The 14,174-nt window shown below is 42.2% G+C and overlaps 1 long non-coding RNA gene across 1 annotated transcript in view; it reads right to left on the bottom strand.

Moving 5' to 3' along the window:
* Window positions 1-1,419: 1,419 nt before the first annotated feature.
* The window catches only part of LOC142826466 (uncharacterized), a 30,173-nt gene continuing 17,418 nt past the window's right edge, over window positions 1,420-14,174 (bottom strand). The window contains exon 5 of the long non-coding RNA XR_012900608.1: window positions 1,420-12,187. This is a non-coding gene — a long non-coding RNA (uncharacterized LOC142826466). The remainder of the gene's footprint in view (window positions 12,188-14,174) is intronic.

The raw sequence follows: 14,174 nt of genomic DNA, 5'->3' as shown, positions 1-14,174 counted from the left end.
AACAATATGCGAATTTGACCAAAATTCCACTACTAGTTTTGGCCAAAACTAATTTTTTTTTTGGGGGGGGCGCTACATTCACAAAATGTGTATGTGTAGGGAGACCTCTGTATAGCTTCTAGCCCAGTGGTAGTGATGCTCTGGGGGGAGCAACAGGTCTATGAAATTAGCACTTCCACCTCTCAGGAGCTGTACTATCAGACATTCAAAGCCTTTAAGGCTCTCTATCTCTCTTATTGAAGTGGTCCCATTTCATATAAATAGGGCCCTACTAAATTCAAAGGCATATAAACCATGTCACAAACTATGAAATCTGCTCTCTCTCAGGAAATTGTAGGGGGTTGCGGTATTGCCACCCTTACTTCTGCACTGCCGGAACCGGATGACTAGAGAGTGGCGAGAGGCAGCTGCTGGCTGGGTGCCCAGCTCTGAAGCCAGCATTACCTCCAGCAGCAGCACAGAAGTGAGGATGGTATTGTATGTGAGGGTCACTTTCTTCAGAGGGCAGGGCAGGCCTTATGGGTGAATGACATGGGCAACTGCCGTGGGCGCCATGGTGGATGGAAGATGCTATGGTCATCCCCAGCCAGGCCAAAGCTTATTTAACCCCCAAATGCTGGGCCTGGAATCAGGGAGGGATAAGGCTGGGAATATCCAGCCAGGTGCACCTACCTTGCACTGGGCTCTAGCTGCTGGTCCTGGCTGGAGAACATAAAAACATAAGAACGGCCATACTGGGTTCATCCAGCCCAGTAGCCTGTTCCAACAGTGGCCAATGCCAGAGGCCTCAGAGGGAGTGTATACAACAGGTAAACATCACGTGACCCCCCTCCGGTCATCCATTTCCAGACAAAATGGGAGGGATAGGACTTCCTATTCCCTTGCATGGGCTACAGCTGGGACCAGGTCAGACCCACTTCTGGGTAGGGCTGCCAACTGGGGAATGGGGTGGGACAAAAGGGGTAGGCCACAACCACAGCAGTGGCAACAGCTGAAGCTCTGGCCTCCTAAAATCACTGTCAGAGCCCCAGGCGACAGCCCTGGGTGACACAGTGCTGAAGAGCTGATTGGCAGGAGACTAGCCACCAGTTCTGCCCCTTTTTCCCAAGACTCTGTCCCTTCCAGGGCCAAGAGCGGTTCCCCCTGGCCCACGGGTTATTCTGTTAGCATCCCTTGTTAGCCCCGCCCCCAGGCTCAGCAGAGAAGTAAGGGTTGCAACACTTCATGCCAGATACATTTGGCTTGCAACCACCTGCACAACCTGCTTTTGGATTGGAACCCCCCCAGTTACAATACTGTGAAATATGGAAGCATAAAATTAAAGATTTTTAAAATCCTATGATTGTGAAAATCACCAACATGGACTGTGAATTTTGTAGGGTCCTATGTATAATTAAATACTAATCAGGGCACGGGCTTGACATTGGGTCTTTTACATCTTAGGTGAGTGCTCTGACCATTGGACTGTAGCTTCACTCTCACTCCATCTCTGGCCTAATGACTACTCAAATGTCATTGGCAGCGGGGCACACAATGGCACAGCCAAAAATCAGGAGATCTGAGGACTGCTAAGATATATGAGGGACAAATTGGGCTATTATCCTTTGAACCAAATACTCTGTAGCTGAGAACAAGGAGAGTCATTTGGAGTCACCTAATTCATCAGACCAACAAAATGCGTACAAGAACTATTCAATCCACTTGTCCTAGACAACCATTCATAAAGATGAACAAAGTCATTACCGAAGTGTAGACCATAAAATAACACAGGGGAAAAATTCATTGTGCAAAACAACCTGAAGGGATGCGAGCATTCTACAAGAGCCTATAGGGAAAATGGTTGGTACATGTGCAGAAAGTACAAAGTTCAGGCTCTGTGTCCGGTGATTAACTAGCATCTGATCTGAAAGAAACACGATGCTCAAAAGTAACCATCTCACCCCCTAACCTGTGCTGTCCCAGTCCTTGCTCAACACTGAGAGGGAAACTGCCCTAACAATCATTAGTGCGGGGAGAATGCTTCACTTCTCTATGTCTTCTTTTCTGCAACAGTTCATAGGTTCAAGAAAACTTGAATTTTTCCAGCACTGAGAGTGGGTAGAAGGAGGCACCTTTGTATAAACAAAGGATCAGCTGGATCTGTATATATAAAGGATCGCCAGGACTTTCATACCGTTGCCTTTCGGTTTCAAGGGAAACATACATATTTTGTACTGTGTACTGCCAGGCAAGAGGGAGAAAAACAATTCAGACTCCTCATTACTTTTATTGTTAAAAACCTAGAAAATGATCGTCTTCGAGTTGCTGCAGGCAGGAGAGTATACAGCTAGGTGGCAAAAGAGGACACTTGGCTCCCCACGGAAGAGCACTTGCATGTCTTCTGTCACTTTCTCTAACAGGTGGTAGCTCTCTGGGGGAGACTATTCAGCTGTTTGCAGCAGTCTTAGCAATTAATCAACATTTTTATAGGGTAGTAGTTCAGGAGGAGACAAAAATAGTTAACGCATCAGATTACTCCATCATATAATACTTTATGTTAAAGCTATAGCCAGTGAGGACTGATATTTTTCTATGCTTTTTCTTCCTAGAAGCAAATTATTGACCTGCTGATGAAACACCACTAATTTCATAGGACGCTAGTTTATTCAATAGTCTCAATTAGAAATCTTGTCACTTTATATTTAAACCCACTGTTACACAGAACCAATCTCCTCCCATTGAAACTGATGGAAAAGCCCATGTTGATTTAAATAGGAGTGGGAGGAGGCCTTTGTATGTAGTGAGAAGCTGGAAGTAAATTATGCCACCTACTGACCCCTCAGCATTCTATTGTGGTTTTTCTTTCTAATTGAAATAACAGAATACAGATGTTTACCTACCTAAAATAATGTGACTGTGAGACTGCTGCCTGTGAATCTCCTAGATGGAATGTTTTATGGCATTCTTCTCCTACGCTGCATAATGGCAGTAATACAAGTCTTCTGCACCTTAGACATTTATTAAATGCTTTGGTGACTGAAGGAAACTGAGCTAGGTGTTCTTGTGCAACTTTATTTAAAAAAATTCAATATTTGTAAGTAATCTGAGCTCATAAGAAGAAATTTTGACAGGTTATTTCAGACAGCATTGAATGTTTGCAGGGAAATTACTTTACTTGAGTTGCCTAAAGTTTTATAGCTATTCCACAAAGGCTTTTAATGCGGTGGGAAAGCTGACTTTTCAAACATCTTTCTTTTAAAAAAAATCTAATAAAACAGCTTAAAATATGACCATCATTTGTGCATTGAAAGAAGAGTAGTGAAATGCTTCCATACCTCATGAAAGCCAAGCTAGGAATTATTAGGAAAGGAATAGAAAATAAGACCCAGAATATCTTAGTGCCCCTGTATAAAACTATGGTACGCCCAGATCTTGAATATTGTGTACAGATGTGGTCTCCTCACCTCAAAAAAGATATTTTGGCCTTGGAAACGGTTCAGAAAAGGGCAACTAAATTGATTAGGGGTTTGGAACGGGTCCCATATGAGGAGAGGTTAAAGCGACTGGGACTTTTCAGTTTAGAAAAGAGGAGACTGAGGGGGGATATGATAGAAGTCTATAAAATCATGAGTGGTGTGGAGAGGGCCGATAAAGAAAAGTTATTTATTAGTTCCCCAAATAGAAGAACTAGAGGATACCAAATGAAATTAATGGGGAGCAGTTTTAAAACTAATAAAAGAAAGTTCTTCTTCACACAGCGTGTAGTCAACCTGTGGAACTCCTTGCCAGAGGAGGCTGTGAAGGCTAGGACTATAACAGAGTTTAAAGAGAAGCTAGATAATTTCATGGAAGTTAGGTCCATAAAAGGCTATTAGCCAGGGGATAAAATGGTGTCCTTGGCCTCTGTTTGTCAGAGGCTGGAGAGAGATGGCAGGAGACAAATCGCTTGATCATTGTCTTTGGTGCACCCTCTCTGGGGCACCTGGTGCTGGCCACTGTTGGCAGACAGGATACTGGGCTAGAAGGACCTTTGGTCTGACCCAGTACAGCCGTTCTTATGTTCTTATGATATGTTAAAAATGTAAGATGTATTTAAAAAAAAGATTTACTTTTATACATGACCATTAACCAATAATGAGAAATGACAAAGAAACCTCTAAAGAATTCATGGGGAAGGAACAGGGAGAAGTCAGAGATACAGATATATTCAACTGATCGTTCATAGTCAAAGACATTTCCTGGTGTTATGCCACCAAGTGCACTACCTTGAGTCATTACTCTAAAAAATACTTCTCAGGAAATGCACCTTGTGTTGGATTCCTCTTTCCCTTTCAAGGGAAATTTTCACCTTCTCTATGCATATTTATTTCTTCCATGAATGGAATACCTATTAGGGACAATCTCTCATTTATGCAGACTAACTGTAGCGTCCTACACTTAACTAGAGACAAGCAACCCCCAAAGTTGCTCTTGTGAACATTTTTTGAAAGAAAGTTTTTGATTCTCTTCAGCACAACTGGTCCCATCAATGAAAGTGAATCCCAGAGACACTGATGAGAGCAGGAAAAAAGTGTTGGAGAGAAAAGAAGAAGCCACAAAGAGAGATGAAGGCACGAATACTGGGCAATTCTTCTCTTTACTGCATAATTGTCAATCAAAACTCAGGAAGGGGGCCCAGAGGTGTTTCCTGCAGATTACTCAATGCAATTAAAGAGGGCAGAATCTACTTGTTAATTTTTCAGTCTTTCACATTGTGTAGTATAGTTGTAACCTCCTTGTTACTACCTTTGAAGAGGGAATTTTTGGCTCTGGACCATGTATAGAGGTTTGTGACTATAAATATATATGTTTAACATTAGCAGCGGTGGAAGCATCTGGTTTGGCTCTGTTGGAAAACCATTTATTACCAACCAGTTAACTGACTGTTCCAAACACAACACATGTAATAGACATTTCACCATGTGTTATACATTAGAAAAGAGAAAAGGCCCTTTTGATCGCATGCAGTACAGTAATCAACAGCCAGAAACTGAGCCCTGAGATTTAACTGCCTTTAGGAATGCTTGCATATAAGATTACACACTTATTTTGTAAAGAAACAGTCTGCTTTGAGCTTTAGCCTCCCCTTCCCACAACCATTACATCCTTCATGTGCTTAGCTCTAAAGCCATTTATGCTGATATTGCCTTCTGGCAGTGATCAGTAAACCCCTCATAATTAAAGACTGCCATTTCAGCATAGATCAAATTGAACACTTTCTGTTAATTTTTTGAAGTTACATCTAGATAATTTGAATTTCTTTGAAAAGGAGCATAATTAGGAGCACCAGATTGTAATGCTTATTTGCCAAAAATAATTGTGCTGTCAGAATGTCTGATTTCATAGATATTTTTTAAGACCCAGAGGGAGCATAATTATTCTCTAGTCTGACTTCCTGTATAGCACAGGTCATAGGACTTCACCCAGAAATTGCTTCAGTGTATGAAATTATTGTTCCTTATTATCAGTGAATGCTACTGACTCCAATAGCTTGTAGTTGCACTGGACCATATATTTTAGAGACTTTCAATCTTGATTTAAGGACTTCAAAGAGTGATGAATTTAACACAGATCTTGGTAAGCTGTTCCAATGATTAATTACCCTCACTGTTAAGACCTCTTAGCTTATTTCTACTGTGAATTTTCTAATTTCAACTTTCAGCTATTTCTCACATCCTAATTGTCAGAAGGTCAGCCATACCCTAAGCGTATGATTGAACCAGTTTGGACAAAATAAAAGCTACCAGTATCTTTAACTTTACATGTTCCTCAAAATGATCCTGAGATCTCTAAGATTTGTTGAATCATAGATATTTTTACAAAGTTAGCTTGTTTTTTATTTTGATTAATTTCATGGTTCTGAACTCTGGACTTCTTGGTATAAAGAATTTCCAGTCCAGTTGTAATAATGGAAAAAGTTCAGAAACTCCATAGCAGGATCATAGATAAACATCTAGGGTGCGTCTAGACTGGCAAGATTTTGTGCAAAAGCAGCCACTTTTGTGCAAAAACTTGACAGCTGTCTACACTGGCTGCTTGAATTTGTGCAAGAGCACTGACTTTGTAATGTACAAAATCAGTGCTTCTTGCGCAAATACTTTCCCGCTCCCGCTCAGGGATAAGCCCTCTTGTGCAAGAATACTTGCGCAAGAGGGCCAGTGTAGACAGGCACCTTAATTTTTTGTGCAAGGAAGCCCGATGGCTAAAATGGCCATCGGAGCTTTCTTGCACAAAAGCGCGTCTAGATCGGCACAGATGCTTTTGCGCAAAAGCACTTTTTGCGCAAAAGCATCCTTACCAATCTAGATGCTCTTTTGTGGAAATACTTTTAACGGAAAAAACTTTCCGTTACAAGTATTTCTGCAAAATCATGCCAGTCTAGACGTAGCCCTAGAGATTTTGAACCAAACTTTGCCTTTGCAGATTCACTCATCAATGCTTCTTCCTATTTTGCCACAAATTCTGATCAGCAAAGATGACAGCATGTTGAATGTGGATGAGGTCACAAATGTCATCTGCCCTTCACATATTTAAGCACATTGTTACTTTTTAATCTATTTTCAACAGATATTTGTTGCAAGTCACCTTAAACAAACAAAAATATTAACATACAGATTTTTAATTTTTACATCTTTCTTTGGTTTGATAAGTCATTCTGATGTACATTCATGGATATCTAATCTCATCAAAATGCTTTAAAAAACCTCAATGAATCTTCGGAATTAAATTTCCCCTGCACTGTCCAAGATTGGAAAGCATATTTTATGTGCACACCATATAAGCATGTTCTTTCTTCCAGCTTACCTGCAGGAGACTCTTTTCCAAAATCATTCCTAGGATTGGTCCAGGCTTGCCTGACTAGTCACCCATGCATCCTAAAACACAGCAACCCTTGCACCAGAAAATGCTTAATAGAAGGCATCAAGGTGTGGTAAGGTCAGTTCCAGAATTTCTGTGGAGGCCAATTGCACTTGGGAAACATGAATGAATGACTTCAGCAGTTTAAAGCCCTGTGTTTTGTCAATTCTAACTCTTTTCTGGGAAGTGGGGCTTGGGGGTCTTCTTGATAGTCAACAATGCACCCATACTGAATTGGAGAGAAGTTGCTAGAACTTTGTTGCCTCAAATGCACTGATCTTCAGAGTCTGCCTTCTACTTGGTGTGAATTTTGACTTTAATGACCCAGAATTCTGCTCCTAGGTTCCCCAGTGTAATACCTTTGATTGTTGTGCAGTTACTCAGCATTTACATTAGTGTAACTGAGAGCAGAATTTGGCCTAAGCTGGTTATGGATGGTGCACTTCCAAACATAATCCAGTACCACAATGAAGAATGATCTGAACACCTTTGACACATCTTGATCTTTTTTTGGAGGAGTAGATAGTTACTACTCACACACAAATGTCTCAAACAAATGGCAATACCCTCTACAGTGCCATACATCAAGAAAAAAAACCAAATTAGTGAATCAAATATTTGTATTAAAAAAATTGGCCCTAGCAAGCAACCTACAGCATTATGATAGTATCATCTAACGATACGGCCAAGAATGACCTTGAGCGAGTTACTGTGGATTATGTAGCGCTGGGAAGAAGGATCCAAGAACTCGGAGCACAAGTGGTGTTCTTGTCCATCCTCCTTGTTGAAGGGAAAGGACTGGGCAGGGATCGTCGAATTGAAGACGTAAATGTGTGATTGTGCAGGTGGTGTCGCAGAGAGGGCTTTGCTTTCTTCGACCATGGGACTCTGTTCTGGGCACAAGGATTGTTAGGAAGAGATGGGATCCACCTAACGAAGAGAGGAAGGAGCATCTTCGCGGGCAGGCTTGCAAACCTAGTGAGGAGGGCTTTAAACTAGATTCGTCGGAGGACGGTGACCAAAACCCTGAGGGGAGTGGGACAGATACGGGGAAGAAATGCAGAGAGGAACGAGCAAGAAAGGAGGACCCCTGATTCAAATGGAGAATATAGGGCGATCAACTGGTTATCTGAGGTGTTTGTACACTAATGCGAGAAGCCTGGGAAACAAACAGGAAGAACTGGAGGCCCTGGCCCAGTCCAAGAAATATGATTTAATTGGGATAACAGAGACTTGCTGGGATGACTCGCACGACTGGAGTGCTGTCATGGAAGGGTATAGACTGTTCAGGAAGAACAGGCAGGGGAGAAAAGGAGGAGGAGTTGCACTATATGTAAGAGCACTATGATTGCTCTGGACTCCAGTATAAAGAGGGAGAAAAACCTGTTGAGAGTCTATGGGTTAAGTTTAAAGGAGCAAACAACAGCAGTGAGGTTGGTGTCTGCTACAGGCCACCAAATCAGGTGGATGAGGTAGATAAGGATTTCTTCAGATAACTGAGAGAAGCTTCCAGATCGCAGGCCCCTGGTTCTTGTGGGGGACTTTAATCACCCTGACATCTGTTGGGAAACCAATACAGCAGTACACAGGCAATCCAGGAAGTTTTTGGAGAATGTTGGGGATAACTTCTTGGCACAAGTGCTGAAGGATCTGACCAGGGGCAGCTTGACCTTCTGCTCACAAACAGGGAGGAACTAATAGGGGAAGTGGAGGTGGGTGACAACCTGGGAAGCAGTGATCATGAGATAGATTTTAGGATCCTGACCAAAGGAAGAAAAGAGAGTAGTAAAATACACACCTTGGACTTCAAAAAAGCAGATTTTGACTCCCTCAGAGACCAGATGGGCAGAATCCCCTGGGATGCTAACATGAAGGGGAAAGGAGTCCAGGACAGCTGGCAGTATTTTTAAGAAGCCTTATTGAAGGCACAGAAAGAAATCATCCCAACGCGTAGCAAGAAAGGCAAACATGGTTGGAGACCGGACTGGCTTACAGGGGAAATCCTTGGTGAACTTAAGCACAAAAAGGAAGCTTACAAAAAGTGAAAACTTTGACAAATGACCAGGGAGGGGTTTAAATGTATAGCTCGAGAATGCCAGGGGGCTATCAGGAAGGCGAAAGCGCAAATGGAATTGCGACTGGCTAAGGATGTGAAGGATAACAAGAAAGGTTTCTACAGGCATGTTAACAAGAAGAAGGTGATAAGAGAGGGTATGCATCCCCTACCGGATAATGGAGGTAACCTAGTGACAGATGATGTGGGGAAAGCTGAAGTACTCAATGCTTTCTTTGCCTCTGTATTCATGGACAAGGTGGGCTCCCGGACTAATGCGCTAAGTGACACAAGATGGGATGAAGATGGACAGCCCTTGGTGGGTAAAGAAGAGGTTAGGAACTTAGAAAAGCTAAATGTACACAAATCCATAGGTCCGGACTTAATGCATCCGAGGGTACTGAGGGAGTTGGCAAATGTCATTGAGGAGAATTTGGCCATTATCTTTGAAAAGTCATGGAGATTGGGAGAAATCCCGGATGATTGGAAAAAGGCAAATGTAGTGCCCATCTTCAAAAAAAGAAAGAAAGACGATCCAGGGAACTACAGTCTTACCTCGGTTCCTAGAAAAATCATGGAAGGGATCCTTAAGGAATCCATTTTGAGGCACTTGAAAGAGAGGAAAGTGATTAGAAAAAGTCAGCATGGATTCACAAAGGGAAAGTCATGCCTGACCAATCTGATTAGCTTCTATGATAAGGTAACTGGCTCTGTGGATGAGGGAAAGTCAGTGGATGTGATCTACCTTGACTTTAGCAAGGCTTTTGATATGGTCTCCCATAATATTCTTGCCAGCAAGTTAAGGGAATGTGGATTGGATAAATGGACGGTAAGATGGATAGAAAGATGGCTAGAAGGCCGGGCCCAGCGGGTAGTGATCAACGGCTCAATGTTAGGATGGCGGTTTCTAGCGGAGTGCCCCCAAGGTTCAGTTCTACGACCAGTTTTGTTCAATATTTTTATTAATGACCTGGATGAGGGGATGGATTGCACCCTCAGCAAGTTTGCAGATGACACTAAGCTAGGGGGAGAGGTAGATATGCTTGAGGGCAGATATAGGGTCCAGAGTGACTTAGACAAATTGGAGGATTGGCCACAAGAAATCTGATGAGGTTCAACAAGGACAAGTGCAGAGTCCTGCACTTGGGACAGAAGAATCCCAAGCATTGTTACAAGCTGTGGACCAACCACTTAAGTAGTAGTTCTGCAGAAAAGGACCTAGGGGTTACAGTGGATGAGAAGCTGGATATGAGTCAACAGTGTGCCCTTGTAGCCAAGAAGGCTAAAGGCATATTAGGGTGCATTACGAGGGGCACTGCCAGCAGATCCAGAGATGTCATTATTCCCGTTTATTCAGCTCTAGTGAGGCCACATCTGGAGTATTGTGTCCAGTTCTGGGCCCCCCACTACAAAAAGGATGTGGACGCATTGGAGAGGGTCCAGCAGAGGGCAACCAAAATGATTAGGGGGCTGGAGCATATGACTTATGAGGAGAGGCTGAGGGAGTTGGGTCTGTTTAGTCTGCAGAAGCAAAGAGTGAGGGGGGATTTGATAGCAGCCTTCAACTTCCTGAAGGGAGCTTCCAAAGAGGACGGAGAGAGGCTGTTCTCAGTAGCAACAGATGGTAGAACAAGGAGCAATGGTCTCAAGTTGTGGTGGGAGAGGTCCAGGTTGGATATTAGGAAAAACTATTTCACTAGGAGGGTGGTGAAGCACTGGAATGGGTTACCTAGGGAAGTAGTGGAGTCTCCATCCCTAGAGGTGTTTAAGTCTCGGCTTGACAAAGCCCTGGCGGGGTTGTTTTAGTTGGGATTAGTCCTGCCTAGAGCAGGGGGCTGGACTTGATGACCTTCTGAGGTCTCTTCCAGCTCTATGATTCTATGATCTTAGTAAGAAACAAAGACTGAGACAATGCATGGAAGTCTCCACTCACATTGTCTGCTTTTGTGACTAAAGAGAGCTCTTCCCTCTCTGGGACTGTTAATCCTACATATTCTGTGGGCACTAAATCACTTTGAAAATCCATTTTGTACGCAGAACCAACCTCTGGATTCTCTTCTGTCATCCATGCCCTGGATTTCTTCTGCCATTAAATAGGTTTGATTCTGAATTCAGTGTTTTGCATTTATAGCAATGAGTCACTTCAGACTGATGTACTGACAAGAAACAATTTTCTATAAGGACCCCAAAATCAATTTACTCCCTACATTTAGGGATGATATTTCTTTTTTGCCTGAAAGAAAGAAAGATGCAGAGGAAAAGCTATTTTACTGGTAGTTTTCTTACTAGAAGAATTGTACAATTGTAAATAAATGTGGAATTCAATTGAGACTATAACAGCAGCTAAATCAATTTCCAAACTCCAGCTGTACTCTGGAAATGAGATTTAGTTTAATTTCTTGTTCTAAGGGAAATAATTGCTCATGACCTTATTGTAACCCATTCATAGCTCCCATGAGAAATCAAGTAAAATCTCATGACAGGTGTGAAATTACCTCAGAGTAACTATAGTTAAATAATAGAATTTTAAGGTACCCTGAATCATGGCTCCTAACATGTCAGAGAAGCTGTTAGTAATGGGGACCTGTCACAAGGCACCTCTCTTGTTACCTGGTGAACCTCACTGCCTAAGCAGTCCAGATGATTTCACAAGCCCAAACCAAGCTGTTTATATTTCACCAAAGCGTGCATTTATTTCCCTCTCACATACTACTGTAAAACTTGGACAATATGGGCTTACAGCATGGTAGGCTTCTTTTGCTGCCCAGGTTCAGTCTCAGAGTTTTTCTTGATAGGGCCTTTGGTTCCTGCCCCCACCTCTTATATTCCCACTAATTACCCCATTAACCCAGTGATTGTCACCTGGTGCTCCCAATCCTCCACTAGAATGTAGATAATTGCCCTCAGCTGAGTCCATAACTTATAACATAGAATCCTAGATGGGTAGAATTGGAAGGGGCCTCAAGAAGACTTCTATTCCAGGCCCGTGCATTCAAGGCTGGACTATGTAATAACTTTTGATGTCCGTGTATCACTTTTAGTACCATTAGCAGGAAGAGCCCAGAGGAAGGTGGCATGTGGATTTCAAAATGAGGAAAACATGGGTCATTTTGAGGTTGTAAATAGAAAAACTTAGAAACTCCTCTTGTTTTGGCATTCACATATCTGAGAAGCCCCTCAGTATTTCCATAAAGCCAGGACACATCCTTCAATGCCGTAGCCAGGAGCTCTGGTTCTTGCAACCTCACCTGCTTGTTCCTAAGGAGAACAGCCTCATTATTGCTTAGACACTCAGCACAGGTAGCATTGCAATGGGCTTGATATACATTAGTGGTAAATTGAATATGGAATCTCAGATTGAACAATAAAGAAGATATGGCCATATAATGAGCCAGCAGTGGTAATTACACACACAAATTATGTGAATGCTTGATTTTTAAAAATAAGCATATACAAGACCTTAATGTCTAAAGGAAATATCAGTGTAATCAAATATCTGTCGTGAATCCTGTACCTGGCCTGATATTTTACAAGTACTTCTGTGGTTGTGACGTATTTAGTGCTTTTCACCTCCATTGTGCTTACAGCAATGTAACCCTTAAGCCATGTGAATCCAGTAGCAGCCAGGGCTGGGTCCAAAATCTAGAGGTTCCTATCCATCGATTTAACACAGAACCAACTTGAATCCCCGTCCCGTAACTAGGTAAATTCACATGTCATCTTTGGCATCGCAATGCTTCCCCTCTCAGAAGCACAAAGCCTGAGTGTAGAAAAGAAACTTTTAATAAAAGGGAGGGAAGTAACTCAGCATTAATTTGGGGAAAAGTTCATAAACATAAACCACTAGTAAGACACACTCCTCAACTAGGTTGGACAGCATCCTTTTCACCTTAGGTTCTTAAGTCCAGTTACAAAAAAAATCCCTTTCCTGTGCCTGACTTTCCTCTGCACCCACTTATAGCTGCTGCCCTGGGTCAATGCAGACCCATAGTTCAGAGTAGTATCTGCAGAGTTCACCTCCAGCCATGAGTGAAGGTAGGGTGGTAAAGAGCCACCTTACTTATTCTGCTGCTTGGGCAATTGTTCGCCTGTCTTTGCCAGTCTCCCTACTGTCTTCTCTTGCCAGACACCTGCTCACTGCTCTTGCCAAACCTCTCCACCAACTGCCCTCCTAGACACTATCACACCTCTTTGCTGTTGCCCTTCTAGCCGCTGTTTGCCTCTGTCATCTTCTGCTGCCACCTTCCTCTCTGCTGTGACACTTTCACATCACTCTCTTTGCAGCTTTTCCTAACTTAGAATGCCAATTTGTTTGACAGCAAAGTAAAGCCTAATAATTTCTCTGCCATGTTAGGACCATTATTTCTGTAGCGACTCTGGGATAATTTCTCACCTGTCAAGAGATTTTGATTTCTCATGAGATCTTTCAATGAGTTTAAATAAGGTCATGTGCAAATGTTTCCCTTAGAAATCACCACAGTACCTGAGCAGCTCTCAATTTTTGTTACCCCTATATATCACTGATGAGCTGAGTCACCAAGGGTGCAGCTACACTGCATCCATAGGTCAAAATAAGATATGCCATTTGAGCTACACAAATGGTGTATCTTATATCAATCTAATTTTGAAATAGCTTATTTCGAATTTTCAGATAAATTGCTATTCTGTAATGTCCCTTACCCCTCATGGAATGAAGGTTACAGGGATATTGGAATAGCAAGCCCGTTATTTTGAAATCTATTTTGAAATAATGGGCTGGTTCAAAAGACACAGAATAGCTATTTTGGGATACCTTCGGTATCTGAAATAGCACTGCAGTGTAGACGTATCCCAGGGAAATAGCCAAAGGGGGCACAGGAACCCATAGCAAAACAGGAAAGTGAACTCTGGTCTTCCAAATCATAGCTTAATATACTAACAACTTGACCATCATTGTTTATTCTTATTGACTGGTTATCATATATGTATCTAAATGGTCAGTAGTACATGCAAGTTGTGTACTCAGCTCTGTGCTCCTATATATTAAAGCAAACAGAAGCTGCAACTGTTCAGTGCCTTTGAAAAATCATGCCATTCCTATTGAAATTCTGGATCCAGGATAATCTTAAAGCAAATGCTTAACTTGCCCCTTGAGTAATGCTATTGCTTATCAACAAAGCATGTAGGTATGTTCTTAAAGTCAAAGGGACTCGAATGTATGTCTAAAATAAACATGTACATACATTTTTGCTAAACAGAGATGGGA

Source organism: Pelodiscus sinensis, chromosome 1 (assembly GCF_049634645.1).
Source record: "Pelodiscus sinensis isolate JC-2024 chromosome 1, ASM4963464v1, whole genome shotgun sequence".
Lineage (NCBI taxonomy): Eukaryota > Metazoa > Chordata > Testudines > Trionychidae > Pelodiscus > Pelodiscus sinensis.
Note: the sequence above shows the minus strand (reverse complement) of the source record. Positions and strands in the feature narration are given on the sequence as shown.